Source organism: Oreochromis niloticus, linkage group LG15, assembly GCF_001858045.2.
Source record: "Oreochromis niloticus isolate F11D_XX linkage group LG15, O_niloticus_UMD_NMBU, whole genome shotgun sequence".
Lineage (NCBI taxonomy): Eukaryota > Metazoa > Chordata > Actinopteri > Cichliformes > Cichlidae > Oreochromis > Oreochromis niloticus.
The window spans coordinates 27950925-27956467 of NC_031980.2; the positions used below are offsets into that span (position 1 = coordinate 27950925).

General features: G+C 42.2%; 1 long non-coding RNA gene across 1 annotated transcript; it reads left to right on the forward strand.

The window, feature by feature from the left end:
* Positions 1–3094: 3094 nt before the first annotated feature.
* On the forward strand, positions 3095–3968 carry LOC102079663 (uncharacterized). The gene is made up of 2 exons (XR_002056501.2): positions 3095–3746; positions 3833–3968. It is a non-coding gene; the product is annotated as an uncharacterized LOC102079663 (long non-coding RNA).
* Positions 3969–5543: the final 1575 nt, after the last annotated feature.

A 5543-nucleotide genomic window follows, 5' to 3' on the forward strand; every position in this document is an offset into this window, starting at 1 on the left:
AACTATTTGCTTTGCCTTGTTTGGTATCATTCTTTTTAGCACAACCTCGCGTGCCTGAATTTACAGTTATGTTCTCATTTTGTCATACTGTATAACCAGAATTGATCTAAAATCAGACAAAAACCATAAAATCAGAGTAGAAAAAGTCATATTTTTACTGTAACAACCACAAACATGTTTAATGAATCATATTTCATAACTTCAAATGCAAATATTAATTGTCAATTTTAAAATCCTATGCACAAGTTTTGCAAACAACAAATTTCTTTGCATTCATTTACCTTGGTTTTTTAAATAACCATTTCAAACTATTTACAGAACAATCAGCTGTTCTTCAATAAGATGCCACACAAATTATTTGTGCCACTCCAAAAAAATATTTTGTGTCCACTACAAAGGAGAACATCACAGCCTGATACCTGCAGGTCTGACAGCAGCAGGTGTATCACTGCTGTTTCTACCTGGAGACAGCAGTCGCCTCATTGTTCTAACACACGACACAAAACTATCCACAACACTACACACTAACTACACAAGACAACACATTAACTACACACTCCAAACACGCTAAACGTCACAAATCTCACATCTCAAAACTCGCTCTCTCTCTTTTTCTGCTCTCTCTCTCTCTCTCGACATCACTCCTAAAACTTCCCCTGTTTTGTTTTGTTTTTTTGCTCATAAGCAGAGAGTGCTTGCTAGCGCTAACGTGGCGAAACTATTGAGGAAAAAACCCCGCGTATATCTTGTTTATCACGACTCTGGTTTTACGTGGCCTATTGACACAATTTAAAAACTGGTATATATCACCTTGTTGCTTTGTCTTTAAGTGGTCACGTGATTGACTTACCACGACTACTTTATTCTTCTTCAGTCAAACAGCAGCACTCGATTGTTTTGCCCCCTGAGCTCCAGGTGTTGTGCTAGACAGCGATCGTGATTGCTGTCCGCGGGAGCGCGCAGCTGCTTAAAACTGTAGCGTCCAGATTACTTACAGCTACATCCATGCAGCTGATATAAGATGCGGTAAGCTGAACACAGTTTCAACCGTCTGTTTGTTGAAAAACAGTAACGGACCGCGTTTCCTTGTTAGTAACTGTAACGGCGTTGTAATGATAGGAATAGTAATTAGTTAGATTACTCGTTACCAGTGTTGGGACTAACACGTTATTAAGTAACGTGTTACAGTAACTATGTTATTATTGTGGTAACGAGCACGGTAACTAGTTATTATGCCAAAACCAGGAACGCGTTACTCGTTACTGGGATTTAGATAGGCTCGTTACTCGTTACTTCGTGTGGTGGATATCGCGGAGCTTCCACAGATTCAATAACATTAGCAAGTGGTGGAAGCCAGCAGGTGGATGAAGGAAAAGGGAGGCAAGAGGAGAGACCCGAAGCGGCCGCCGGTCCGCGTGTCAGGTGAACTGAACTTCAGGTAAGAAGTTATGACCTGCAGTCTATCTGAGTCAGATATAAACCAAGTTTAGGTGGAGTTTATTTTCGGTATGCTGACATTTTCGTACTGTGTGCTAGCTAGCATGACGGAGTTTCTATACAGCTGGGTGGGTGCTATGTTACTGATGTTGAACTTTATTTTGTTCATACGGTTAATTATTAGAGTTGCCAACCGTCCCGTAAAAAACAGAATCGTCTGGTATTCAGAGAAAATATTACGCGTTTCGTACTGAGGTGAAAAGGAACACAGTTTGTCCCGGACTTCAGCTACAGTGAAAAAGACACAAAGCTGAAGCTGCACAGCTGCCTCTTCTTCTCTCATTCTCTCCTCTCCTGTTTCTACTTCAATCACGAAACTGATCAATGATCAGCTGATCGGCTTTTCTCTCTTGTTTATTTATCGCCCACTTTGCGCCAGAAAGAGGAAACCAGCGGATGTCGCGTTAAACAACAGCAGCACGTTTAAGCTTGATCAGCTGTTGTTAGAATTTATTTAATATTAATTTCTAGTATCAGCTGATGTTTGTTGGAGCCACAGCTGTAAAGCTGCTGGTCATGATATCGGTTTGGTTATCTGGTGAGAGGGAAACATGCAGATGAAACCAGGAGATGTCCTTACTGAATCATCAGAGCTGAACAGGTGATGGAGAAACAGGTTTACCTTTTAGGTGACATGAATGAGTTGAAGGGAAGTTATGAGCTGTTTCTGAGAGACAAATAACACCAGCATCCTTTTCTACGTAGCTGACAGCTGGTAAATGTGCAGGGGCAGGTCTAGCAAATTTTTGCCAGGGGTCCATGTAGGGCAGTAACAGGGAAAGGGGGGACAAGGAAATAGTTTTCTTTATTATTCTCATTTAAAATGTCTCGCTTTTAAAAAAATAATTATCTGAGTCTTACAACAAACAATTGATAGATTGATACATATATACCATCAGAACAGTGTACATCACTGTCACAACAGTGTTTATTTTCATTCAAAGGCTTTATGATTTTTCCTATAATGGTGGGCCGGTCTCTAGTCAAAATGCCCGGGACGATTTTTTTGTCCCAGTCCAGCTCTGTATGCAGCTCATCTGCAGTCTGGTGTTACCTACATCTTCCTATTCAGAAGGCAGAATTTCCAAGTTCTGAGTACAATCAAAAGCACCACGACTGCAGTTTTTGTGTTGGATGTAAAAAGCAGGCTAGAATCATGGCGGCGGGCAACGACGGTCCAGGCGTGGGATTTCTCTCGTGGAAATGTGCACATTATTTTTTCCTTTCTATTGGTAGGTGGCACAGTGCACTTGTGGCAAGTAAGCAAGCTAGAAGACTGGCAATCATGCTGGGTATCCAGTTACGGAAGCAACACATTAACAAGAGAATTCTGAGTAAAACCAAAGTTACTTTCCCTAGTAACTAGTTACTTTGAAAGTAACGAGTAACTTGAAGTAACTGAGTTACTTTTTTAGAGAAGTAACTAGTAATGTAACTAAGTTACTAATTTAAAGTAACTTGCCCAACACTGCTCGTTACTGAAAAAAGTAAAGCCGTTACTTGTAACGCCGTTATTCCCATCACTGTGGATGAGCATGTGTGGTGTGAAGGAAATTGACTGACCTGCACTGAACCCTGACCTTGCTTTGTGGACTGAGTTCATTGATTTGTAGGGTGAGCCAATACATGTGACAACTAAAGTGTAAGTAGCTGAAATAATTTTTAACAAACGGGTAAAAGAAGGAAAAAAATTCAAAACTGTTGCACTCAAAAAACCTATTGGACAGAGACAGCTTCTTGTAAGATGGTGAGAGAGCTTGTCTCCATTGTTGTTCACCTCGTGTAAATGTCCAGAAAGCATGGGCCATGGATCATCTGTGGAGACACAGGTAAAAACACATTGTTCACTTAAATTATACAAGAAATTCACTATAAATGGCAACAACAGTTACTAATTTATTAATATATGAGGTTCAATTCAAGAAATTCCATTTGAGTGTGGCTGCAACTTACTCCTTAAGTTAAAAATGTCACGGCCCGTGGCTTGGCATCCAGGGAGCCGGGGGAGGCTGCAGTGGCCACACCCTCGGGCTGGGCCGCCTCCAAACCACCTGCGTCTCATCTGAGGCAATCACCGGAGGGCTACTTCTGCCAGCTCTGACGGCTTCTCCCCGCCAGTCCGTACAAGTCTTCCTAGCGTGACCTGCATTCAGCGTGGAAATCCGTGGCCTGCCTGTCCTCCTGTCTCCCTCCCAAGGATTCCCTCCACGGGCTCCTCCCCCTCCAAGCTCCACGGTCCTGCTCTACCCGTAAGCCCCGGCAACTCATAAAGCTTAGCTGTTCATCTCTTGATAACCTGCGTGCTGTTAACTGTGTCTCCCCCTTTCCGTTGCAGTTTCCCCTCGGTCCCGATTGCGGTGCTCCTGGGCTCCGCGCACCTTGTTTTCCCGTGGCACGAGCCTTAGCTTTTCGTTTCCTTAAGCGTTGTTAAAAGATTCCTCAGTTCAATAAAAACTTGTATATAGTTCTGAGCGGCGGTGTGATTGAGTCTGTTTTGGGGTCCTCTTACCTGAACACTCCGTGTTCCGTGACAAAAAATGATGCTGTATATTGTAGTTTATATGTTATACTACTCTCACAGTGAATTGCATTTTATAGTAATACACTCTGAATGAGGATTTAAGTAATTACTCTTAGATCTACAGTAGAAAACAACAGAAATCCAGATGGTGTAATAGTATAATCTCAGTAACATCACCAATTGTTACATTTGCTGTATTTTACAGCTGTTTCCATGAGTATGGTGAGTTACCGTAAAAATAATGTAATCTCATGGAATTTTCCCACAATTACTTGCAAATTACAGTACTAAACTGGAAACATCCTTTAGAGTTTTTTACTGTTGATTTTGCAGTACTAAGCTATGGAAATTACTGCAAAGGCTAACAGTGCAGATTCATGAGCCTTCATTTGTCATTGCTGCTTTTAAGCACCAAAGCTCAGCACGAGACTTCACAACTTATCCAGAAGCATCAAACAAAATTCTAAAAAAAACTGCCAAAAAAGCATGCACATTATTTCTTCTAACACGGAGATTTTGCTTCGCTTGTGATCACTGTGATCTCTATGCCTCAGCCGAGTAATAGCAGGAAGCAGTAGCGGTTTTAGATACGGGCGACACGGGCAGTTGCCCGGGGCGGCATCGTGGTGGGGGGCGGCATCACGGGCATCGGCAAAAAAAATAAATAAATAAATTGCTCGTACTCATGCTGCCCCGACATCAGCCAGCGCATATTGGGAATGGCATAGGCACCGATCGGTTTTCTATCGCCCATTTGCTGGGAGTAAGGGCGCCCTCCGTTTGTGAGGTGCGCCTGCTGCTTGCAGCACAGGGTGGAGAGGGCGGGGCGGCGGGGGAGTCTCTGGCTGGCTGGAGCAGCATCTAATAACCAACTCGCAAAATAGAACAAAATTAAAACAAACCAACAACACGAAAACACCAGACATCATGATACAGACTTATAATTTGCACTGATGTTTTTTCGAAATTCTATATGTGAAAAGTGAGCGCGAGAGCTCTCGGTGCACCTGCGCGCTGCTGAAGTCAAAGTAAACTTTATTGTCATCTCCTCTACATACAGTCTAGTATGTAGAGAGACGAGACGACGAGGCTCCAGTTACAGCAGTGCAAGTAAACAAACAACAAATATAAGAAGAGTAAGAAAATAAATATATACTTTAGGACTCGGGGTAAAGGGATCAATAACAATTTAAAATGTATATATTATATTTTGTTGATTTAAAGTCTCACACACAACCCGTTTTTTTTTTTTTTTTTTTTTTTAAAACAGAAAAGAAGAGGAGAGGCTGGGGATGGAGCCTGCCTATTTGCCTGACACGCTGTCAACTTTACGCAATAATGCGAGAGGTGGAATTGCTTGCTTGTTTATTAAAGTGCTTGAAAAGTTTACAGAGCAATGTGATCGGCTTGCGATTCAAACTCTTAAAACATCACAGGCTCTAATGCAACAAGGGGAAACTCGTTGGCTGCGGTCAACAAAAACTATGGCTGCCAGCCCTCCTCTCTGTCAAAATCAAATCAGTTA